Raw genomic sequence first — 26,956 nt, forward strand, 5'->3', positions numbered from 1 at the left:
ACCCTGTGCTAATTAGTTCATGGCTCAGGTAGTATTCCAGAGCTTATCTTGGTGATTCTGCTTTTTAATTTAACATCCAGCTGTTTGTCTTTCCTCAACAGAACCTCTTTCCTGAGGCAAAAGTGAAGACTGCAGATGCTGGAGATCAGAGTCCAGATTAGAGTGGTGCTGGAAAAGCACAGCAGGTCAGGCAGTATCCGAGGTGCAGGAAAATTGACATTTCTGGCAGGAGCCCTTCATCAGGAACCTGATGAAGGGCTCCTGCCCAAAACGTCAATTTTCCTGCTCCTTGGATGCTGCCTGACCTGCTGTGCTTTCCCAGAATCTCTTTCCTTGTTCCAATGATATTGTTAGTGCCTACATGGACTATGACAACAGGATCTTTTCCCTTTTGCTCCAAGTTCTTCAGCAACCCGGATGAGATATCCTTCACCCTGGCACCAGGTAGGCAACGTAGCCTTTGAGATTCTCAAACATGACTACAATGAAGTGTCTGTTCACCAATTTTACGATCCTCAATTGTGACTGCATTTCTTCCTTGCTTCTCCCCTCACCACTTGAACGGTTCCCTGTGCTATGGTCATTTTGCTTATATTTTCTCCACCATTGCCACCCTCTCCAACTAAACACTGGAAAGCAATCATCTCAATCCTTTTGGGACAGAGTTGAGGTGCTTCCAGCATTACCGCCTGCATCCATCTACCTGCCTCACTTATGGTAACACCCTCCCATTCCTGACCACTGACCAAATTCAAGGTAGTTAATCCAAAGGGTGTGACTGCCTCCTAAAACACAGCATTCAGGCAACTCTCCCACTTCTTGATGTGTTGCCATGATGTGGAGGTGCCATTATTGGACTGGGGTGGACAAGTTAAAAATCTCACTACACCAGATTATAGTCCCAACAGGTTTAGTTGGAGGCACTAACTTTTGGAGTGCTGCTCATTCATCAAGTGGTTACGAAGAATAAGACCATAAGGCACAGGATTTATAGTAAAATTATAACAAAAAGGTGACATCTCAACTCATACAATGCATTAAAGGTGTGAGATCAGAATCTGTCAGTATCCCAATCTTGAGTCAGACTGGTTCTGTTTCCAAAGTGGAATTTACAAAATATTATTTTGCATTGACTGCCTGCATATCGTGCATTTTTTGAGCAAAATAGAATATAATCTGCAAATATAATTGTACAAATACAAACTTGTATGTTTGCGCATGTGTATGTGGGAGAGAGAGAAAGGGTGTGTTTGCATGAATGTGTGCGCGTGTTTGCTTGAATGTGTGCGCGTGTTTGCATGTGTGAAAACTTGGTAGAGTGTGTGAGTATGATGGAATATGAGGGTGTGTGCACGGATGAGTGTGTGTGTTTGAGTGTGAGAGTGAATGTATGTGTGCGCATGTGTATCTGTGAGTGGGAGACAGATCGATAGAATGAGCATCTCACTAAGACTTTCTGTACACCTCCATTTCTCGACTTTAAACAACCGCCAAACCTTAAACAGACTATTGTTCACAGCAAACTACCCAGCCTTCAGAATAACATTGACCACAATACTATACAACCCTGTCATGTCAACCACTGCAAGACATGTCAAAGTGTCAACACGGATACCCATGGGGACACCATCCACTGTGTACGCGGCAGGTACTCATGTGACTCGGTCAACATTGTGTATCTCATGCGCTGCAGGCAAGAATGCCCCAAGGCATGGTACATTGGTGAAACCAAGCAGACGCTACGACAATGGATGAATGGACACCACCCAACAATCACCAGACAGGGATGTTCCCTCCCAATGGGGAACACTTCAGTGGTAAGTGACAATTGGCATCATATCTTCGGGTGACCATCCTCCAAGGCAGACATCCGGTTCGGCAACAACGCATAGTGGCCGAGCAGAGGCTGATAGCCAAGTTCGATACCCATGAGGCTTATACTCCATCAAACTCACGCACACACTTTACTAAGCTTTCTCACACACATTTTCTCACGTGGACTCACACTCGGTCTGTCTCTCTCTCTCTCGCACACATGCACACACATAAGTCTATGAAGTGAATTTTTATTTGCAGAATTATATTTGCAGATACATTCTATTTTGCTCAAAAAATGCACAATCTGCAGGCAGTCAATACGTGTAATATTTTGTAAATTCCACGTTAGAAATAGAACCAGTTTGACTCAAGATTGGGATACAGACCTCACACCTATAATACATTGGCTGAGCTGAACTGTCACTTTTTGTTATAAAACCTTACGTTATGTCGCGAAGGTGACTTAAAAAAAGTTCTGGGGTATACATATAAATGAACTGAAACCTGCAACCCATTCTAAAAGATGAAAGACTTAACATCAATCCAGGTTTGTTCAATTTATTATTTCATTTGCATGATATAGTAATCTTTTGCTTTAAATTCTGGTTACTGAATTGAATTGAATTTATTGTCATGTATACCGAGGCACAGTGAAAAGCTTTGTCTTGCGAGCAGTACAGGCAGATCACATAGTAGCATAGATAGTAAATAATAGGTAACCAGCAGCAAAAACCAAATCACAGATACAGGCGAATGTTAAGAGTTTGTGAGTCCATTCAGTATTCTAACAAGAGTAGGTAGGAACTGTTGGAAAACCAGCTGGTGTGTGTGTTCAGGCTTCTGTAACTTCTCCCTGATGGGTACCAGGGTGGAATAGATTTTTGAGAATGCTGGCGGCCTTTCCTGGACAGCAGGCCTGGTAGATGGATTCTGTAGATGGGAGGTTGGTCTTTGTGTTTGTCCGGGCTGAGTTCACCACTCTCTGTAATTGTCTCCGATCTTGAATGGTGCAGTTGCCATACCAGGTAGTGATACATCCAGACAGAATGCTCTCGATGGCACACTTATAAAAGTTGGCAAGGTAATAGCCATCATGCCAAATTTCCTCAGCTGCCTGAGGAAGAAGAGGTGTTGTTGGACCTTTGTAACCAGTGTGTCCACACGAAAGTCCAAGAAAACTTGTTGTGGATGACCACTCCCAGGAGCTTGACACTGTCCACTCGTTTCACCTCTGTGCTGTTAATGTGTGGAGGGGGGGGGGGGGGGGGGGGGCGGGCATGCATGAGTAACATCCAGCCGAAAGTCAATAATGAGTTCCTTGGTTTTGCCTGCATTGAGAGATAGGTTAGTCTCAGTGCACCATTTTTCCAAGTCTTCCACCTCCCGTCTGTAGTCTGTTTTGTCACATCTGAGATTCAACCGACTACGGTGGTGTCTTCAGCGAACTTGTAAATGGCATTAGTCTGGTATTTGGCGACGCAGTCATGGGTATACAGTGAGTACATTAGGGGGCTGAATACGCACCCCCGGGGCCTCCACTGTTGAGTGATAGTGAGGATGAAACATTATCCCCAATTTTCACTGATTATGTCTGTGGGTCAGGAAACTGAGGATCCAATTGCAGAGTGGGGGTTAGTCTGAGATCACTAAGTTTAGTAATCAGTCTTTGAGGGGATAGTAGTGTTGAAGGCTGAACTATAGTCAATGAGTAGGATTCTTACGTAGCTGTTCTTGGTGTCAAGGTGTTCTAGGGAGGAGTGAGGGGCAAGTGATAGCATATGATGTGGATTTGTTGGTCCGATAGGCAAATTGGAGTGGGAGATACTGAGGTCTGCAGATGCTGGAGATCAGAGTTGAGAGTGTGTTGCTGGAAAAGCACAGCAGGTCAGGCAGCATCCGAGGAGCAGGAAAATTGACGTTTCCGGCCAGAGCCCTTCATCAGGAATGAGGCCTGGAGTGGGTCAAGAGTAGTGGAGAGGCCGGAGTTGATTAATGCCATGACGAGCCTTTGGTCATGACCACCGAGGTTAGGGCCACTGGACGGTAGTCATTGAGACATGCTGCATGAGCCTTCTTAGACACAGGGATGTTGTTGGCCCTCTTGAAATAGTGGAATAGTGGCCTGCTGCAGGAAGAGGTTGAAGATGTTTGCGAAGACCTCTGCCAGTTGATCTGCACATGCTCTTGAGTGCACGGCCTGGCACTCCGTCTGGTCCCATCGCTTTCCTTGGATTCACATGAAGGAAAACTGATAGTCTTATTCTCCACAACCACCTGATGAAGAAGCAGCACTCTGAAAGCTAGTGCTTCCAAATAAAGCTGTTGGACTATAACCTGGTGTTGTGTGATTTTTAACTTTGTACCTGAAGCTAAGACTCCAGCTCATCGACTTTGAGCCAAAGTTCATTAAGTTACCAACACTTGCTGGAAAAGTATCATTTAGCCCATCACGTTTGTGTTATTCAAGAATCATACTAATTCCTTTTTCAAGTAACCTTGTAAACTACTGCAATGAAAATGAATATCTAAGTGTAATATCATAGAAATAGCATGGAAATAGACCCTTTGATCTAACTCGTCCATCCTGACCAAGTTTGCCAAATCAAATTAATCACATTTGTCTGCATTTGGCCCACATCCCTCTAAACCTTTCCTGTTCAAACACCTGTCCAAATGTTTTTTTACATGTAACTGTACCTGCATCAATCACTTCCCCTGGCAGTTCACTCCACATACGAACCACCCTCTGTGGAAAACGTTACCCCTTAGATTCTTCTTAAACCTTTCTCTTCTCAACACAAAATTATGCCTCTAGTTTTGAACACCCCAACCCTAAGGAAAACACCTTTGCTATTCACCTATTGAAATGGATAGAAATTTGATTAGCAGACAGGGAACAAAGACCATGAACAAAAAAAATACAATAAACATCAGAACAACTCCTGTTTTAATTCCCAGTGTTTACACATACTTAGTTATTTAAAAGTTCATAGATCTCTCTTAAATTCAGTGAAGAGTCCCCACTTCATGATTCCAGTGAATGCCTTATTGATAAGAAATTAAATTAAATCAATAGTAAGAAACAAAGTAGGGTCAGATTGAGTAGAGCTGAAAATGTGTTGCTGGAAAAGCGCAGCAGGTCAGGCAGCATCCAAGGAACAGGAGTATTGACGTTTCGGGCATAAGCCCTTCTTATGACGGAGGAAGAGAGCTTTTTCAAGGAAGGCATCCTTGTAAGAGGATTCGCATTAGGTTAAAATCTTTGAGAGAAAGTGAGGGCTGCAGATGCTGGAGATCAGAGCTGAAAATGTGTTGCTGGAAAAGCGCAGCAGGTCAGGCAGCATCCAAGGAACAGGAGAATCGATGTTTCGGGCATAAGCCCTTCTTCAGGAATGCCCGAAACGTCGATTCTCCTGTTCCTTGGATGCTGCCTGACCTGCTGCGCTTTTCCAGCAACACATTTTCAGCTCTGATCTCCAGCATCTGCAGCCCTCACTTTCTCTCTCAGATTGAGTAGAATTGACAAACCACAAAGGTAACAAACTTATAGTTGGAGTTATGTACAGGCCTCCAAACATTAGTCAGGAGATAGCAAAGGTATGTAAGAAAGGCAAATTGTGGAGGGTTTTAATATAGACTTGGCAGGTGGACTGGGAAATCAGGTTGGTAATGGATTGCAAGAATAAAAATTTGTGGAATGTCAATGAGATGGCTTTTTGGAGCAGCTTGTGGTGGTGCCCAGTAGGGAACAGGCAATACTGAGAATTGGCATTTCGGGCTTAAACCCTTCATGATTCCTGATGAAGGGCTTATACCTGAAATGTTGATTTTCCTGCTCCTTGGATGTTGCCTGACCTGCTGTGCTTTTGCAGCACCTCACTCTTGATTCTGATCTCCAGCATCTGCAGTCCTCACTTTCTCCTAACAGCCAATACTGAATGCATAATATGATTGCATTTACTCTGCAATTCAAGATGGAAACGATAGAATTAGAGGTAACGATATTACAGCTGAATAAAGGCAACTACAGAGGCATGAGGGAGGAGCTGGGTAGAATTGACTGGGAGAGGAGCCGAGCAGGAAAGACAGTGGAACAGCAATGGCAGGAGTTTCTGGGAATAATTCCGTAGGCAAAGCAGAGACTCATCCCAAGGAAAAAGAAGCGTGGTACAGGGTAGATAAGTCAACCATGCCTGTTGAGGGAAGTCAGGGATAACAAAAGAAAAAGAGAAAGCATATAATGTGGCAAAGCGCAGTGGGAAACGAGGGGATTGGGAAGCTTACAAAGACCAATAGAGGACAACAACAAAAAAGAAATGACGGAGGAGATTAAAATGAGTGTAAGCTAGCCAGTAATATAAAGGAAAACGAAGAGTTTATTTTGACACATAAAGGGCCAAAGTGGACATTGGGCCATTGAAAGATGACGCTGGAGAGATGATAGTGGGGAACAAGGAAATGGCTGAGGAACTGAATAATTACTTTGCATCAATCTTCACAGAGGAAAATACGAGTAATATCCCAAAAATTCAAGAGAATGAGGGAACAGAGCTGAATATGGTGACCATCATCAAGGAGAAGGTGCTAGAAAAACTGAAAGGTCTGAGGGTGGATAAATCACCTGGACCAGACGGACTACACCCCAGAGTTCCAATGGAGATAGCTGAAGAGATAGTGGAGGCATTAGTGGTGATCTTTCAGAAATCTCTAGAGTGAGGGAGTGTCTAAGAGGACCGGAAAATCGCTAACTTGACACCCCTGTTTAAAAAGGGAGTAAGGCAAAAGACAGAAGATTACAGACCAATTAGCCTTACCTCGGTCGTGGGTTAGATTTGGAATCCCTTTTAAAGGATAAGATTTCTGAATATTTAAATGTGTATGGTAGAATAGGGCAAAGTCAGCATTGTTTCATCAAGGGGATGTCATGTTTGACAAATCTGCTAGAATTCTTTGAGGAAGTAACAGGCAGGATTGACCAAAAGGAGCCAATGGATGTTATCTACCTGGACTTCAAGAAGGCCTTTGACAAGGTGCCGCACAGGAGGCTACTGAGTAAGCTAAGGGCCCCTGGTTTTAGAGGCAAGGTGCTAACATGTATAGACGCCTGGCTGTCTGGCAAAAAGTAGAGAATGGGGGGATAAAGGGGTCCTTCTCAGGATGGCAGCCAGTGACAAGTGGTGTTCGGCAAGGCTCAGTATTGGGATCACAACTTTTCACTTCATACATTAATGATCTAGATGAAGGAACTGAGGGCATTCTGGCAAAGTTTGCAGATGATACAGAGATAGGTATAGGAACAAGTGGCATTGAGGAGGCACGGAAGCTACGGGAGGATTTGGACAGGTTGGGAGAATGGGCAAAGTGGCAGGTGGAGTACAACGTGGCAAAGTGTGAGGCCATGCACTTTGGTAGAAAGAATAGAGGCGTGGACAATTTTCAAGATGGGGAGAAATTTCAGAAGTCTGAAGTGCAAAGAGACTTGGGAGTTCTAGTCCTGAATTCTCTGAAGGTACAATTTCGGGCTGAGTCAGTAGTTAGGAAGGCAAATACAATGATTGCATTTATTTTGAGAGGGTTTGAATATAAAAGTAGGGGTGTACGTCTGAGGCTCTATAATGCTCTGGTCAGATCACATTTGGAGTGTTATGCACAGTTTTGTGCCCCATATCTCAGGAAGAATGTACTGAGTCTAGAGTGTGTTCAGAGGAGGTTCACAAGAATGATCCCAGGAATGAAAAGCTTAACGTATGAGGAATGTTTGAGGACTCTGAGTCGAAACTCAATGGAGTTTAGAAGGATGTAGGGGGATCTGATTGAAAAATACAGAATAGTGAATGGCCTGAAAAGATTGAATGTTGGGAAGATGTTTCCATTGGTAGGAGAGACTACGACTTGTGGGCACTGCCTTAGAGTAAAGGGAAGACCTTTTGGAATGGAGTTAAGAAGAAACTTCTTTAGCCAGAGAGTGGTGAATCTATGGAATTCATTGCCACAGAAGGCTGTGGAGGCCAGACCATTGAGTATATTTTAGACTGAGATTCTTGATGGTCAAGGGGATCAAGGGAGAACGCGGGAGAATGAGGTTGAGAAACTTACCAGTCATGATTGAATTGCGGAGCAGACTCGATGGGCTGAATGGCCTAATTTCTGCTCCTGTGTCTTATGCTCAATATTTAAAAGACATTTGAGAGGTACATGAATAGGTAAGGTTTGCAGAGAAATGAGCCAAAAGCAGGCAAATGGGACTAATTCAGTTTCGTAAACCTGGTCTGCATGGGTGAGTTGGGCTGAAGGGCCTTTTTCCATGCTGTATGACTCTAAATGGGTTGTTTTCCAAATGGCAGACTGTGACCACTGGGGTACAGGGATGTTCTTGTGGACAAGAGTGTCCAGAGCAAGGGGCCTCAATATGTGGAGGCAGGGTGAACCATTTAGGGCTGAGTTTAGTTTCTTCACCCAGAGAGTGGTGAGCCTCTGGAATTCACTAACACAGAAAGCAGTTAAGGCTAAAACATTGTATGATATCAAGAAGGGGTTGGAAACAGCACTTGGAGCTAAATGGATCGAAGGTTATGGGGGTAATTCAAGAACAGGGTACTGAGTTGAATGATCAGCCATGATCATAATGAATTGTGGAGCAGATTCAAAGGGCTGACTGGCCAACATCTCCTATTTTCTCTGTTTATTTGGAGTCACCATAGACCAGGTAACACCCTATTGACTGGGGTCATACCGAACAAGATGGTTGTGGTTGTTGGTCAGTCATTTCAGCTCCAGGACATCTCTGCAAAAGTTCCTCAGAGGAGTGTCCAAGGCTTAACCATCTTTTAGCTATTTTATCAATGATCTTCCTTCCATCATAAGGTCAGAATTGGGGATGTTTGCTGATGATTATATAATATTCACCACGATTTGCGACTCCTTAGATACTGAAACGATCCTTGTTCAAATGCAACAAGATCTGGACAATATCCAGGTTTGGGTGGCAATTGGCAATTAACGTTCATGTCATACAAATGCCATGAAATGACCATCTCCAATAAGAGACAATTTATCACAATCCCTTGACATTCAATGATCTTACTATCGCTGAATCCCCTATGATCAACATATCGAGGGTTACCATTGGACTCGTCATAAAAGCACAGTGGTTACAAGAGCATGTCAGATGCTAGGAATACAGTGGCGAGTAACTCACCTTCTGATTCCTCAAAGCCTGTCCACCATCTACAAGGCCCAAGTCAGGACCACGATGGAATACTCATCATTTGCTTGAATGGGTGCAGCTCCAGTAATACTGAAGAAGCTTGACACCATCTAGGACAAAGCAGTCTGCTTCATTGACACCACATCCTCAAACATCTGCTCACTCCATCAGCAACGCTCAGTAGCAGCAGTGAGTACAGTCCACAAGATGCACTGCAGAAGTTGACCAAAGATCCTCCGACAACATTTTCCAAACCCATGGAAGGACAAGGGCAGCAGATACATCAGAACACCATCCCCTGCAATTTCCCTCTAAGCCACTCATCATCCTGACTTGGAACTATATCGCCATTTCTTCACTATTACTGGGTCAAAATCCTGGAATTCCTTCCCTTGTGGCATTGTGAGTCAACCCACAGCTGGTGCACAGCAGCAGTTCAAGAAGGTAACTCACCACCATCTTCTCAAGGGCAGTTAGAGACCAGCAAGAAATGATCGACGAGGCAGTGACACCCATGTCCTGAGATGAATGAATAAATCAGCCTGTCCTGTCAGCTTTCATGAGTTGTGCACTCATATACCCAGTTCTGTCCGAAGTCTGCACAGTCTAGTTGTTCCCTTTCATTTTATATTATGTTTCAATGTTCTTCCTTCTGAAGTACATCACCCTGTACTTATCTGCATTGAACCTTATCTGCGACTTTCCAACCACTCCACCAACCTGTCAATATTCTTTGAGTTCCACACTGTCCTCCCCACAGTTTGCAGTTCTTCCAAGGTTAGTGTCATCTGCAAACTTAGAAATTGTCCTCTGAAAACCAAGCTCCAGATTATTAATATTTCTCAGTAAAAGCAAGGCCCAAATGCCAACTCTGACTCTGAGACATAGACTGTTGGTGTTGAAGACAGGTGGGAGGAGGCTGAAGCATCAACACTCATAAGTCGTCTAACTCTCTGCTTCCTGAATTCTGACTAACCACAACACTTGTCTGTGTTTGCCACTATTGCCAGCTCTCCCTCTGGTGTTTATTATTCCCCTAAATTCTACTTATTGACCTGAACATGAAGTTAGGAAGACTGAAATGAAAACAGAAATTTCTAGGGAATCCCAGCAGCATCCATGAAGAGAAAGCAAAGTCAAGGTTTTCAGTCCAGTGAATCCCCATCAGAACTGAAAGTAGGTGGGGGTCTATGGTGGCTTAAGGTTTCAGCTATAGCTTTTGTTTGCCTGGTCCTCATCTCCATGTACGTATTCATTCCCATTATCGTCATAATTATAAATTTCCCCAGCTATTTTTCAGTTCTGGCAAAGGCTAACTGAATTCAAAAGTTTAATTTTGGTGCAGTAGATTAGATTAGATTACTTACAGTGTGGAAACAGGCCCTTCGGCCGAACAAGTCCACACCGACCCGCCGAAGAGCAACCCACCCAGACCAATTCCCCTACACCTAACACTGCAGGCAATTTAGCATGGCCAATTCACCTAACCTGCACATCTTTGGACTGTGGGAGGAAACTGGAGCAAACCCACGCAGACACGGGGAGAATGTGCAAACTCCACACAGACAGTTGCCTGAGGCGGGAATTGAATCCGGGTCTCTGCCGCTGTGAGGCAGCAGTGCTAATCATTGTGCCAATTCTGTCACTCTCTCCACGGATGCCACCAGACCCTATTGATATTCCCTACCAACTCCTGCCACTGTCTCAGTCTTCCAGCATCTGGAGGATTTCATTTTTCGGTTTTTTTCAGCGAGGAAAATGTCTCTGCACTAGCAAGTTGACTGGCACTCTTTTTGAAAATGTAGATTTTTTTTGTGACTCGTTAGCGACATAAAAATTCCATACCTGGTAGACAAGGTTTAGTGGACCCAATTTTACTGAAATTGTTATTCCTTTGAAAGACTTGTATCTCATTAGTAGGTAGCAGAGGAGTAGATTATAGAAGCAAACAGGAATAAACTTAACAGATTTTATGAGGGAGTGCACATTGATCCAAGCTGTACTGAATTATGGTCAGTTTGTATATGGTTTTCAGATTTGGACCTGACAGGCATCCTGGAGGTCCAAAGGCCTGTTCTCTCATGAGAGGGGGAACTAATAGTGGTTTAATCTGAGGATCACCACACCTTAAGTGAGTAGACAGATTGAGGAGGAGAGTCCTTCATGGTAACTTCAGCTCGTGTAGAAATAGAACGCATGGTGTTGACATCACTCTGCATCACTAACCAGCTAACCAACCCCCATATCTGAAAATTGTTTTAAGTGTTACAGTAGTTTCTAATTCAGGTGGGAGTTCAAGTCTTCTAGTATCCCTTGATTATTGATTCTCTGTTAGTGGAAAAACTGCCATTCTATCCATCCTGTCAATGCTCCCCATAAACTTATCCATTTCTATCAGGTCCCCTTACAGCCTGCACTGCTCCAAGGAAAACAACTTCTGCTTATCCAAATTTTCCTCATTGCTCAGATCTTCTTTCCCTGCAGCATCTTAGTAAATCTCCTCTGCACTGTCTGTAGTGCAGTCACATTCTTCCTACAATGTGATGACCAGAACTGCTAGTTGTGGCCTAACCAGCATTTTATACAATTCTGTTCTAACCTTCTGGCTTTTGTAATCTGTACCTCAGCTAATAAGGGGAATTGTGCCTTATTCACCACCTTATGCTACCTTGAGGGGTTTGTAGATGTGCACACCAGGGTCTTCCTGGTTCAGTACTTTTAGTGTCCAACCATTAACTGTAATCCCTTGTTAGCCCTTCCCAAGTACATTACCTCTTTCTTTTTAAGGTTGAATTCCATTTGCTGCTCTGTCCACATGACCATTCTGTTGTTTACCTCTGCAGTTTACGGCTGTCTTCCTCCCTATTTACCACCCTACCAACTTCCATTTCTTCCATGAGCTTCTTGGTCATATTCCCTACATTGTACACCGCAAAAAGGAAGAGCCCAGCACCAAGCCTGATGGAACCCCCATTAGAAATGGATTTACAATTACAGAAACATCCCCCTGCTTCCTGCCTTTGAGCCAAAATGCCACTTTGCCTTGGATTCCATGACCAGTCTGCCATGAGGAATCTTAGCGATAGCTAAGGTTCACTAGATTCATTCTGGAGATGAAAGGTTTGTCTTGAGGGGAGAGATTGAACAATTTATGTCTGTTCTCACTAGAGTTTAGAAAAATGAGGGGAGGTCTAATTGACAGATGCAAAACCGTAAAATTGATTGACAGGGTAGCGGATGTTTCCCCTTGTGGGGCAACCTAAAATGAGAAGTCAGTTTTAGATTAAGGGGCGGCAGATGTAAAACGTGAGGGAAAATTGCTTCCTTCAAAAGGTGATGAAACTGGAATTCATTATCCCAGGGTGTAGTGGTCACTGGGACACAATAAATTTGAGGAGATAGACATGTTTAATTTGTAAAGCAGAATAAAGCATGAGCAGGAAAGTAGGTTTGAGACTAAGATGAGTCAGCCATGATTGTATGAAATGGCAGAGCAGGCTTGAGGGGCTGAAATAGGCAAACATGAGAACTGCAGATGCTGGAGTCAGAGTCAAGATTAGAGTGGTGCTGGAAAAGCACAGCAGGTCAGGCAGCATCCGAGGAGCAGAAAAATCAATGTTTCAGGCAAAAGCCCTTCCTGATGAAGGGCTTTTGCCTGAAACGTCGATTTTCTTGCTCCTCGGATGCTGCCTGACCTGTTGTGCTTTTCCAGTACCACTCTAACCTTGAGGGGCTGAATTGCCTTTTCCTGCTCCTAGTTCTTATGTTCTTACTAAAGTGCATGTCGACCACATGAAAGTTCAAGACTGACACCCCAGTATAGCTTTGAAGACTAGGGTCAGGGGAGGGTGTAGCACCATTGGCTGGATGACTGGTTGGAAATGCAGAGTGATGCTCACAGCAGGGTTCAATTCCTGTATCAGCTGATGGTTATACTGAAGGCCGTGTTGTCTTGGCCTGAGGCCTAATGACCCTCGAGTTAAGCCAGCCAGTCCTCTTTCTCATGTGTGAACAGTCTTATTGTCCTTTGGACCACATTTTTACAACTGAAATTTTCAGATGAGACTCCCATTTGTCCTTGCAGTAAAAGGTCCCCTGGCCCCATTGAGAGCAGTGAATAATCCTGGATAACCTGGCCAATGCTTATCCCTTGATCAGTTTAAGGAAAAACAACTTTCACGTACAGTTTACGGGAGCTTGCGTGCACAATTTGGCGTCTTGAATAAAAACTCATGGGACATTGTCATTCCTAGTTCCTTCAAGGGCGGAAATCTGTCATCCTTTCATGGTCTGGCCCACATGTATCTCCAGACCCATAACAATGTGGTTGACTCTGAATTGCACTCTGAGCAGTTTAGGGATGGACAATAAATGTTGGTGCCAATGTTTCTTTCCACTTTGCCAAACTGGAGGGCTGATAGCCAAGTCTTGATATTGTCCCTGTCTTGCTGCATTTGGAGATGGATTGCTTCAATAGCTATGTGCATCCCCACTTCTGATCTTCTGATGGAAGAAAGACTATTGAAGGTGATTGGGCCAAGGGTGAGGAGGAATTCCTGTAGAGATACCCTGGAGCTGAGATGACTGTTTTCTGACAACCACAACTATAATCCTTTGTGCGAGCTATGACTCCAACCAGTAACAAGTTTTCTCCTCATTCCAATAGACACTGGTTTTGCTAAGACTCTTTAATATGACACCTGCTCAAACATGGCCTTGATGTCAAGAGTATTCCCTTCTCCTTCCCCACTTCCATTTTTGAACAAAGGCTGTTATGAGGTTAAGAGCTGAGTGACCTTGACAGAACTTAAATGGAGAATCAGTATGCAGGTTATTGCTCATTAAATGTTGCTTAATAACAGTGCTGATGGCTCCTTGCATCACTTTATTGATGAGTGAGAATAGACTGATCAGGTGGTAATTGGCCAGGTTGGATTTGTCTTGTTTTATGTGTGCAAGACATACCTGGGCAATTTTCCACATGGTTGGATAGATACCAGTGTTGTAGCTGTAATGAAACAGCTTGGCCAAGGGCATCGCATGTTCTGGAGCACAAGTCTTCAGTATTATTGATCAAATGCTGTCAGTATCCACAGCCTTTGCAGTATTCAATATCTCCAACTGTATTTTCATATATTGTGGACTAAATCTGCTTGGTTGAAGATTGACATCTGTGATGCGGGGGACCTCCAGAGGAAGAGGCAGAGATGAATGATCCATTTGGAACTTGTGACCGAAGATTGATTTTAATGCATCAGCTTATCTTTTGCACTGATCTGTTGGGTACTCCATCACTAAGGATGAGAATATTTGTGGATCCTTCTACCCCATTGAATCTACTCCATTGCAGATTATTTTGGAGCACTGTTAACTGCTGATGATGATCTGCAGCACCTCATGGATGCCCGGTCGTTCGATCAATCGGTTCGAAGTCCATTCCAGTTAACATTGCCATAGTGCATACACTGTGATGGTGGGACTTTATTTCGAGCAATCCTACCAATATTATCATGGACAGACAGATCTATGGCCGGCAGATTGGAGAAATAAGGTTGGGTATTTTATCCTGTTTCAGTTTCCTCACTACCTGCTGCAGATCTTGTCTAGCAGCTATGTCCTTTAGGACTTGAGTAGCTTTGTCAGTAGTGGTTATTGAACACTTCGCCCAGAGTACATTGAGCCCTTGGCATTCCTCAACATTGCCTGTCGCATTCACCAGGGGATAGCTCTGACTCATCAGCCATGAGGGTGGGTAGAGGAGAGTAGCAGTAGGTAGTGATGACCATAAAGTTTCCTTGACCATGTGACGACATGGGATTGGAGTTGACACTGAGGATTTCACTGGGTAACTTTCTTCTGCCTGTATGCCACTGTGTTGCTACCTCTGCTGTGCCTGTTTTACCAGTGAAACAGGACATGCTCAAGGATTGAAATGGTTTTGTCTGGAACATGATATATACAGGATATGATTCCATGAATATAACTATATCAGGCTGATGATTGAGTTTGTTGTGAAACAGCTGTCCCAATTTTAGCATAGCCCCAGACTTTGTGAGGGGAATTCTGCATATTTATCAGAGGCCAGGGTTGCCATTGCCTAGGTGGTCTATCAGATTTTCTTTTTCTGAGACTTTTTTGCAGTTTAATACAAGTGAGTAGCTTGCAAGGGCCATTTGTGAGAGCAGTGAAAAATTAAACAATTGCTGTGGGTCTGGAGTAATAGAGTTACAGAAATCTACACAGAAAAAGGCCCTTTGGCCCATTGCGTCTTTGCTGATCAAAAACAACCACCTAACTATTCAATTCAATGTTTCAGCACTTAGCCCACAATATTGTGTGCTTTGGTATTGCAGGAGCACATCTGAACATTTAAATGTTTAAGAGGGTTTCTGCTCTACCACCCTTACAGGCAATAAGTTTCAGATTTCCACCAACCTCTGGGTGAAGAAGTTCTTCCTCACATCTTCTCTCAACCTTCTGCCCTTTACGTGAAATCAATGCCCCCTTGTCATTGATTCCTCCACTGAGGGGAAATATCAAGGGATACCTGTCCTATCTATTATTCCCCTCTTAGTTGCATGTAGGCCAGACCAGGTAAAAACAGCATTCTGTCCCTGAAGACATTCATGCATCCTGCAGCTTTTATGACAGTTAACAATGGTGTCTTGGTCAACATTAGACTTTTAATTCCAGATTTTTTTTTTCAAATTCAAATTCCACCATCTGTCTTTTTGTTATTTCACTGTCTGTCTTGGTGGAATTTGAATTCGGGTCTCGAGAGCATTGCCTCGGTCTCTGGATCACTAGTCAGGTGAGAATACCGTTGTGATATAGCTCTCCCTGGGTTTCTTGCATTACAGCAATGTCTACTGTTCCAAAGTACAGGCAGCCAACCCTATATCCAAAAACCCGAAATCCGAAAAGCTCTGAAATCCAAAGGTTTTTTTATGAAGTTTTTTCTCATTAACAAGGTTGTTTGGTATTCAAACAGTTAACCCAACTCCATATCCACTCGATACATGTCATTCAGATATGACATGAGTGGGAGTGGCCCAGCACTGGCAGGCCTCAATTCTGTCTCAGGGCCCGAAGCACTCTCAGTGAGTCTGCTGTTCAGTAAGAATTTTAAAAATTTCACTGTCAAACTGTCACTTATTCCAAATATCAGCTGGTCCCGAGTATTTCGAATAAAAGATTGTGTATCTGTACTTCATTGGCTGGTTAAAAGGTGAGCGTTGTAATTTTGAGCCAAAGCTCTGAAATTCACTGCCAAAAGTCCTCTATCGTTGTCTCTTACTAAAATAATCTGTAAAACCTTCCTCTCTGACCAAGCTTTCAGTCAAATGCCCTAGTAACACTACATGGCTTAATATCAAGTTTTTGTATCATGACACTCTGTGGGAAAACTTTGAGATGTTTGTTACACTGAACATGATACATAAATGCAAATTGTTCTTCGGTTACACAAAAACAAAAGTCGTAGGATCAGGAGTGAGCCATTTGACCCTTCATTCCTGAGCTGCCAATCAATAAGATTGTGACTAATCTGGTTGTATCTTTAGCCTTCTCTGCATGCTGACCCATCAAGACTTGATAATGTAACAAAACTGAGTAAGAGAGAGAACTAGCAAAAAAACATAAAATCAGGAAAATCTACAGGTGTTTATAAAGGAAAAGTGAGCACTGGGTTTATAATGCAAAATTAACAGTGGGAAGGAGGAATAGCAGTGGCTGAGTACTTTTATCTGTCCATTTAATAGAAGACAGAAACAACCTGGTAGAGAAAGTTAGAGCAGGAGTAGGTTGTTTGAGCCTGTAGAACCCACTCTCTAATTCAACATGATCATGGCTGATCCTCTTTCTCAGGGCCATCCTCTTGCTCTCTCCCCATATTCTTTGACACCTTCAGCCTCTCGAAGTCTATCTAATTAATTTTTAAAATGTATCTAGTGACTTACCACCATGGCCTTTTGTGGTAAAGAATTCCAGAGGTTGACCACACTCGGAATGAAGACACCAACTCTACCCCTTCCCCTTCCCCCACCTTCTCCTCTCTCCACCTCCCCTCACCGCCACCCCCAATCTCTTTCTCCTCAGTGGAAGCACCAGTTCAGCACAGAGTCTGCCCATTTTGTTATAAATCTATGCATTCAATAAGATCACAGCTCATGCTTCTAAATTTCACTGATTACAGATGGAGTTGACTGAATTCCTCTTCACGTGATAAGGCTACCATCTCAGTCCAGTGAACCTTCGATATACTCTTTTGATGGTAAGTATGTCATTTTGTAGGTAAGGGGATCAAAACTTACACACATTACTCTGGGTTTGATTCTGAGGAAAGTCACACTGGACTTGCAACCTTTTATTTGTTTCTGTCTGTATAAATGCTCTCAGATGTCCTCAGTTTCTGCAGTACATTCTTTTTGTTTCTGTCAGAATCTTGTACACTTATATCAAATCCTAATTCATCTCTCTGCTTCAAGGAGAGCAATAGAGATTTTCCAAACTAACTACATAATTAAATTTCCCTCATTCCTGAGCCATTCTGATAAATCTTGTTTGTATTCTGTGAAGGACCCTCACTTGCTTTCTGAAGTACAGTGATCAGATCTGTCTGCATTATTATATTTGAGGCCTATCCTGATTTTTATGAGTTCAGAATAATCTCCCTGTTTTTGTTGTCAGCGCTTCAAGTTATGAAATGTAAAACTAGATATGTTTTTTTAACCACAGACTCCAGAAGATGAAAAAATTAATTCTGTTCCGTGCCTTTAACATGGAAAAAAATCCCAAGTATCTTTACAAAGACACAAGGCAAGAAATGAATCATAGAATTGTTATGGTGCAGAATAAGGCTTTTTAGCCCATCATATCTGTTCAAAATTGATTTCGAACCAAGGAGAAAATAGAAAAAATTTAAGAGAAGATCCCAAAAAAATTCTGAATGCACCTGAATGTACATATTGAACTTCCTTAAGCCAAAATTTACTTGAAAGCTGAGTAAAAGAAAATGTTTCTTCCTCAGCATGTAATACCCCTGTCCAAGTAAGGAAGAAATAAAGAACAAATAGCCATTGTTGTCAACCAGCAGGAAAATCAATGCACTCTTCCACAGATTCACAACATTTGTGGAGAATTGAGGGAATTGTGAGAGATTCACAAACATCTTTTCCCATTTGATATTAATAAAGTTGGGTTCCTTTTGGATTCTCATCTTAGCAACTGAAACCAGACCAACAACTAGCAAACCTTTTGTGTTAAAGAAGAATGCATCTCTGATCATCTCAAACTTGGTGATCTCCAGCTTGCCTCCCCTGACAATCAAGTTCTATGACAAGTCAGGAAAGAATATTTAGTTCAAGTCTCACTGGATTATATGTCCTCCTCCCTCCTATCTGCAACTCCAGGTGTCACTGACAAAACAGTTGTAGCCTTCATTTTTATTTTATTCTGGGAGTGGACCTGGGAGTTGCAACAATCACAGTTATTAGTGGGTGAAACACACTATACCTCATGGAATCTTACAAGAATATTTGTAGTCTCGCCATAAAATCAAGCTGGAAGTGGTCTTCTTTTCATTAGCCACATTATAGACTACCAACCTCCACATTTCGTTAAATAATTTCTAATCCTGACCTGCTGTCCTCTTCACTTTTTCATGGAATGTGGGCATCCCTGAATGCTTTGAGAAAGTGATGGTGAGTCAACTTCTTGAAGCAGTGTGTTCAGTCTGTTTTGTTTAGGTACTCCCACAGTGGTGATGGGGAACTCCAGGAGCGTAACCTGGAAACAATGAAGGATCAGTAATTTCCTCCCATCTGGAAAACTTAGAGACTGACTTACAGGTATCAGTATTCCACAGTAGTTGTTGGATTCCTCCTTCTAGATGGTAGAAATATGAATTTGAAACATGCTATTCAGAATCCTTGGTGAGATTCCACAGTATATCTTGTACATGATACACATCACTGTATGCTGCAGTCTTTGTGGAAGTACTGATCTTTTAAAATAGTGGTTGGGTTGCCGATCAACATATTACCTTTACTTTGCATTCTTCACATTGGTTTTAAAAAATATGTATTGGATTGTGCACAGTCTGTGGCTAACTTTGTTAAAAACAATGTGCTAATTGCTGGCACATCATCTGGGTTCTGAGTAATTGCATCTGTGAATTGGAATCCAAGGAGCGATCACCTGTCATATTGCTTCTTCCTGTATGGATTGAGTAAGATTTGGGTGTTACTGGCTAGGCCAGCATTTATTTTCCATTCCTATCTGTCCTAGAGAAGATCATGGTGAACTGCCTTTTGAATTTTTCCATTGTTGTTTAAAATTAGATGCTGACTGAAATTTCCAGTGTTTGAAACAGATTTTGTTCAGTTTAAAAACTTCTGATCTGTTTTCTTCAACATGATTGCTAATGTCTCAAGTCTTCAAAATTGCTTCATCCAACTGAATGCCATTTTTATCTTTCATAACAGTTTTGTTGACCTCATCTTGTTTAAATCCACAATTGAACCATTTGGTTTTATTTTTCAGGAAATGTATGTTTAACACTGCCTCCTTGTGTGCAAGTAGTACATTTTTCTTCTCAAGTAAAATTGTTTTCTGCTTTAGTAATTCCATTCCAGTAAGAGGAATTACCTTGTTTTTTTTTTTACGTTTTCAGTTATGTAGAAGGACAAGTATCCTATCTTGCAGCTCTATGGTATCAACGGTGGATTCAGCTTTTCCACTGCAAAAAATCCTTTACCTTTGGTTTTTATTTGTTTTTGAGTACAGTTGCTATCTGTTTTGTCACACTTTGTTCAAGGATTTTCCATACTTTAAGTTGAGGTGGCTTTAACTAGACTCCATCAGCCTGATGCACCTACCTCATTTTTCAATTTCAGAGGCTGCATTTCTGACTGCTTGGACATAGTTTTAATCAAAACCATGACTTGCATAGCAGGTTCACAGAAGGGCATTTGACATTTCCTGGACAACTTTGGTTTCAACAGTTGGAAATAACTTTTGCCCATCTAAGTAATTGCCTATTACGAAATCTACAACATTGACAGGCAAAACAGGACCATTGATTAAGGCACAGGTGAAATTTTTTGCTGTTTTTTCAGCAGTCTGTCTGAAGGAAAAGTCACATCACCTAACTTATGTGTTTCCAGCTTCTTAATACAAATTTACCAATATCACACTCCACATAGGTTTGATTTATTTTAAGACTCCAACTGATTTATCTACACATTATAGGATAGTTCATTATTATGGACAGCAACAGCTGCAGCTAATAGTGTCCACAAATTTCAAGCTGCTGGGAGAGGGCTATTGTGGTGCAAAGGTACTGTCCCTACCTTTGAATGAAGAGTACCAGGTTCATGTCCCACCTGCCTCAGGTGTGTAATACCCTTAGGTTTCTGGGGGTGCTTGTGCTTTGATAGTGTCCCTACCTCTGAACCAGGAGACTGGATTCAAGTCCCAATTACTCGAAAGATGTATAATGACGTCTTTGAATGGGTTGACTACAAAAAAAATTAGGCTTCTGGTCACAAACTGCTTTATATCATGATAGCTTGATCTTTTGCATTTCTCTTTAAGTGATATCACAATGCTGTCAACATGAGTGACTTTGACAATTCTATGTCACTTGAGAATAATTTAATTATATGCATCGTCAAAAAAAAATTCTCTATCTTTGTCTAAAAAGATGTTCCAGTATCCATTGATCCACTTTAATTGCAAACACAGAGGAACCTACAAGCCTGTCATAAGCTCTCTTCACTGGAATAGTATTGTTCAGAGAAGCACTGCACAATGTTACAAATTCTACAGTTTTGTGTTTTAATTTTCAAAATTCAGCGTTCACATAACCTTTCTTGTGTCAAGAGTAGCTTGTTGGTTTCATTGAACTAAGGTTTTTACCTTTTCCATTTTCTTTAATAGGGCATAGCCTCTCTTCATCGTTGATCTTCCTTTCATACTCTTTCTTAAAGATTATAAAGTGGGGCCTGTAGCAGATCATATTATATGTCAATTCCATTGTCAGCCACTCCCAGGGCTCTTTATTGTATCAACTATGTGGTCTTCCAGCTGAGACCTTAATCCCGAAGAGATATTATTTGTTAAAAATTCCTTCACCAAAATCCTCTGCCTAAAATTATTCAAGTTCTGTTCCACTTTCATTGAACTATATACATCCATTAAACTTCATTTCCTTTTCACAAGTGAATTTTATATGGGTCTGGCCCGTTCTCTTTCCAAATTTCTGCCTGTAAAGCATCTGATATCGATTCTTAAGCATAAAGTACAGCAGTTTTCCCTACCATTACATGAGAAACAAACCATTCTTGCCCAAACATTTTTTCTTGCTAATTCAGATTTGCTGTTTTCTTGACACACTGTATCTTTGTGCCCTACTCCCTAAACATCTATGGCAGCACGGTGGTCTGTGTGGAGTTTGCACATTCTCCCCGTGTCTGCGTAGGTTTCCTCCGGGTACTCCAGGTTCCTCCCACAGTCCAAAGATGTGCAGATCAGGTGAATTGACCATGCTAAATTGTCCATAGTGTTAGGTGCATTAGTCAGAGGGAAGTGGGTTACTCCTCGGAGGGTCGGTATGGACCTGTTGGGCCAAAGGGCCTGTTTCCACACTGTAGGGAATCTAAAAAAAAAATGAAAATCAAAATTACGAGGAATTCCTTGAGTTGGCCTTACTTTTCCTCACTAACTACAGTTTACAAAATCAGGGCTTGTGTTTCATTTTTGTATTCTTAACGTCTCTCATTTGTCTCTTTTTAAATCACTTTTTCTTACTTTCACTTCTGTTTCAATTTTAGCCAGTTGTACTTAATCACCAACAGAACTGAATCTTTCTTTATCAAGTCCCAGGTGCCTAGCCAATTCAAGTATCCGTCATCCTTGGCTCCAGATGTTACCTTGATCCTGGTGTGCTCTGCTGCAGCCTGTAAATTGTCATTTCCTAATTATATCAAATCTTGCGTTCGATCCTGTTCTTCAACAAAAGCTTAAGACTATGTTGATTTCCTAACAAAATATAGCAAAGACGCATGTGAAGTCTTATTTGCTTAAGTGCTGTCAAATTCCAGTGGTTTAGATAGATTAGATTAGATTCCCTATAGTGTAGAAACAGGCCCTTTAGCCCAACTAACCCACACCGACCCTCCGAAGAGTAACCCACCCAGATCCATTTCCCTCTGACTAATGCACCTAATACTATGGGCAATTTAGCATGGCCAATTCACCTGACCTGCACATCTTTGGATTGTGGGAGGAAACTGGAGCACCCAAAGGAAACCCACGCAGATGTGGGGAGAATGCGCAAACTCCTCACAGACAATCGCTCAAGGCTGGAATCGAACCTGGGTTGCAGTCTCCAGATTCAGTACCCCAAGGAGTCCCCAATTTTATGGCCCCTGTGGTTATCCATATTCCAAAATAACCAAAATTACTAAATAACCACTAAATTAAGAAATTAGTCGACAAGATTTCTCTTTCAGGAATTTTAAAGCAAATTTACACATGTTAAACAGGAATTGCAAAAGAGCAACTACCCAAAACATAAGCCATCGATATTAATGGAAATAACTGCTGAGAAATGCTAAATGTTAAGCCCGACTAACTGTCTTTTGCTGACAGACATATCCCTGTGATAGTGATTGGGCCTATTGGTGTAGTTCAGACAGTCACTATACTGAAGCCTCTGACAAGCTGTGGGAAAAGTATAACTTGGTGTGTAACTGTAATACTGTAAAGATGTCCTGCAGTGCCAGGGGTGATGATGGTGTAGTGGTAATGTTGCCAGACTCCTATAGACAAATAGTCCAAAGCCCAGGCTGATGCTGTTGTTCAAATACAACCAGAGCAAATGCAGTCTCACTGGTTAGCATAATGCCAGGAACCCAAGTCTATATGGAGTTTACACATTCTCCCTGTATCCTTGTGAGTTTCCTCCTGGTGCTCCAATTTCCTCCCACAGTCCAAAGATTTGCAGGTTAGGTGGATGGCCATGCTAAATTGCCCATTGTGTCCAGAGATGTGCAGGCTAGGTGGAGTAGCACAGGAAATGCAGGGTTACAGAGATAGGGTAGGGGTTTGGATCTGGATGAGATGTTTTTCAGAGGGTCCATGAGGATTCAGTGGGCTAATTGCCCTGCTTCCACACTTTAGGGATTCTGTGATTCTAAGTGGTGAAATTTAAATTTGGTTTTTAATCTGAAGTATAAAGCTAGCCCATTATAATGAATAGTTATAAAAACCCTGATAAACATTAGGGAAGGAAATTTTGCATCCTTACACATTCTGGCCAAAATGCATTTCCAAAACAGTAGCAATGTAGTTGCTTCTTAACTTTCCTCTGAAATGGTCAGATGTCACATGGCAGCAGGTTACAGACCAACAGGTTTATTTGAAAGCACAAGCTTTTAGAGTGCTGCTCCTTTGTAAGGTGACTTCACTTCACCTGATGAAGGAGCAGCTCTCCAAAAGATGGTGATTTGAAATAAACGTGTTGGACTATAACCTGATGTCATATGACTTCTGACTTTGTCCACCCCGATCCAATACTGGCACTTCCACATCATGACCTTCTGAAAAGGCGAAGCAAGGACTATTGGAAATGGACTACACATGCTGGTCTTGCTTGTGATGCCAGTATCCCATAGAAAAATTTTAAATGTCACATTTAAGACCATAAGACATCACACTATTGAGTCTATTCAGCCGTTCATTGAAATGATGGCAGATTTGATCATCATCAGCTCTACTTTCCTTCCTTTCTTGATAACATTTGATGCCCTTACTGAATAAAAATCTATCTCAGCCTTGCATGTACTTAATTACCCAATCTCAAAAACTGTCTGTGATAAATAATTCCACAGAATCACTACCCCTTATGTTTCTCACAAGGCTCTGACAAGGCTTCCTTCTTATCTGTCTTTACTCTGAAATTGCGGCTTCTGGTCCAACAGTCTTCCACAAAATGAAACAACTTGACCACCTCTGAATCCTTGGTGCATGATTTCCTAGTTAAAATAACTTTTCAAACGGAGGATTAATTTCCCTTGTCAAAATTCTGAAGTAACATTTGCATCCAGCATAAGGGGAAGAGAAAAGTACATTCAAAAGGTTTGGTGTGCAGAGGAGAATAATGAACCTGTCACCTCATCATGATATTTAACCCAGAACCATGCATAACAAACTTGGAAATTATTGATTCACCAACATGCTGTAAAATGTTGAATAGATTTCTGTACGATTTCAATACCTCATGGGAATGTAATATCCAGTGAATTAGATATGATGGTACTGGATGTTGGTATTCCAGTACATATGATCGCTAGAATGGTTATGGAACAGGGGGTTACCATTCAGTCAGTCATTGTATGTGAGCTGTCTGAATCAGCAGTACACTATAGTAGCTTCTGCATATTGATTTCCATTTGTAAATTGTTATTGATGTGCCTTATGTTTCCCTGTTTGTAGCAGTTTGTATGATTATATATTCAATAATATAAATATACTTCATCTATTTAAACTATGAATGACTTGAGTCTTCTGTTGGAGATGAGGATTACAGACTGACCGTGGATTGATCCTTTTACCCATTGCATTAACATTTTACATCTTCCACTGGGATTACATTTAGGAGCAAAGGTTTGCTAGTTAGGCCCTTGAGCCTGGTTGATCATCTCATGAGATCATTGCTGAAATGTGACCTAACTCTCTCTCTCTTTCTCTCTGCATTAATTTTTTAAAAATTCATTCACGGGATGTGGGCATCACTGACTTGGCCAGCATTTATTGTACATCCCGAATTGCCCAAAAGGTAGTTAAGTTTCAACCACATTGCTGTGGGTCTGGGGTTATATGTAGTCCAGACCAATATGTACATCAGTCCAGATGGGTCTTCGCAACAATCAACAATGGTTTCATGGTCACCATTAAATCCTTGATTCCAGGTTTTTTTTATTGAATTCAAATTCCACCATTTGCCATTGTGGGAGTTGAATCTGGGACGCCAGAACATTAGCTGGGGCTCTGGATTAACAGTGTAGCAATAATGCCACTAGGCTGTTACCTTCTGTCAAAATCATAATGGTGTTTAGGAATATCTTTCAAACAAAGATTCGAGTGGTGCTAGAAAAGCACAGCAGGTCAGGCAGCATCTAAGGAGCAGGAGAATCGATGTTTCGGGCAAAAGCCCTTCATCAGGAATTAGGCAGGGATCCTCCAGTGTGGAGAGATAAATGGAAGGGGGGTAAGGTTGGGGAGAAGGTAACTAAGAGTATAATTGGTGGTTGGAGGTGGGGATGAAGGTGATACGTCGAAGAGGAGGGTGGAGCGGATAGGTAGGAAGGAGGATTGGCAGTCAGGACAGGCGATGAGGATGGTGCTGAGCTGCAAGGTTGGAACTGGGGTAAGGTGGAGGGAGGGGAAATGAAACTGGTGAAGTCATATTGATGCCCTGGGGTTGAAGTGTTCTGAAGCGGAAGATGAGGCATTCTTCCTCCAGGCATCGGGTGGTGAGGGAGTGGTAGTGGAGGAGGCCCAGGACCTGCATGTCCTCGGCAGAGTGGGAGGAGGAGTTGAAATGTTCGGCCACGGGGCGGTGGGATTGATTGGTATGGTGTCCCGGAGATGTTCCCTAAAGCGCTCTACAAGAAGGTGTCCAGTCTCCACAATGTAAAGGAGACCGCATCGGGAGCAACAGATAGAATAAATGACATTGGTGAATGTGTAGGTGAAACTTTGATGGATGTGGAAGACTCCTTTGATGGAGGTGAGGGCGCAGGGTTTGCAATTCCTGCGGTGGCAGGGGAAGGTGCCAGGACGGGAGGGTGGTTTGTTGGGCGGACAACAGGTAGTCACAGAGGGAATGGTCTTTGCGGAAAACGGATAGGGGTGGGGAGGCAAATATATCCCTGGTGGTGTGGTCCGTTGTCGGTGGCAGAAATGTTGGTGGATGATGTGATTTTTGCGGAGGTTGGTAGGGTGGAAGGTGAGGACCAGGGGGTTCTGTCCTTGTTGCGGTTGGAGGGGTGGGGTTTGAGGGCAGAGGTGTGGGACGTGGATGAGATGCATTGGAGGGCATGTTCAACCATGTGGGAAGGGAAATTTCAGTCTCTAAAGAAGGAGGCCATCTGGTGTATTGTGTGGTGGAAATGGTCCTCCTTGGAGCAGATATGGTGGAGGCGGAGGATTTGGGAATACGGGATAGCATTTTTGAAGGAGGTAGGGTGGGAAGAAGTGTAATCCAGGTAGCTGTGAGAGTCAGTGGGTTTGTAAAAATGTCAGTGTTAAGTTGGTCATCATTGATGGAAATGGAGAGGTCCAGGAACGGGAGGGAGGTGTCAGAGATGGTCCAGGTGAATTTAAGGTCGGGATGGAATGTGTTGGTGAAGTTGATGAACTGCTAAACCTCCTCGCGGGAGCACGAGGTGGAGCTGATGCAGTCATCAATGTAGCGGAGGAAGAGGTGGGGAGTGGAGCCAATGTACCTGCAGAAGATGGGACTGTTCTACGTAGCCAACAAAGAGACAGGCATAGCTGGGGCCCATACGGGTGCCCATGGCTACCCCTTTCATTTTAGCTAATGCTCTGGGAACGTGGCTTCAAATCCCATCATAACAGCTGGTAGAACTTAAATTCAATGAATCATCATTCAATAGATAAAATCTGAAATTACAGCTGGTTTCAGTTATGATCACCATTACAGTCACATTGACTGTGGGAAAATCAATCTGATTCACTTATTATTAAAAGAAAATAATTTGCCATCCTGGGGTTTGGACTCCACGTGAGTGCAGATTCACTGCAATATAGTTAACTAGTAACTGGGTCTGAAATGTTTGAGCTAGTCAGTCAGTTCAAGGGTAGTTGTGGCTGAACTGCAAATGTTGCCTTTCCAATGACACC

The 26,956-nt window shown here is 42.5% G+C and overlaps 1 long non-coding RNA gene across 2 annotated transcripts; it reads left to right on the plus strand.

The window, feature by feature from the left end:
• Positions 1-225: 225 nt before the first annotated feature.
• On the plus strand, positions 226-24,578 carry LOC148151790 (uncharacterized). Of its 2 annotated transcripts, XR_015755004.1 has the most exons (3): positions 226-444; positions 17,220-17,297; positions 17,762-24,578. It is a non-coding gene; the product is annotated as an uncharacterized LOC148151790 (long non-coding RNA). The 2 variants fall into 2 exon arrangements; XR_015755002.1 differs by having other exon boundaries at positions 17,220-24,578.
• The last annotated feature ends 2,378 nt before the right edge of the window (positions 24,579-26,956 follow it).

Source organism: Chiloscyllium plagiosum, unplaced genomic scaffold (genome assembly GCF_037043375.1).
Source record: "Chiloscyllium plagiosum isolate Xiang-an unplaced genomic scaffold, Cpla_swu_hap1 HiC_scaffold_3, whole genome shotgun sequence".
NCBI classification, from domain to species: Eukaryota; Metazoa; Chordata; class Chondrichthyes; order Orectolobiformes; family Hemiscylliidae; genus Chiloscyllium; species Chiloscyllium plagiosum.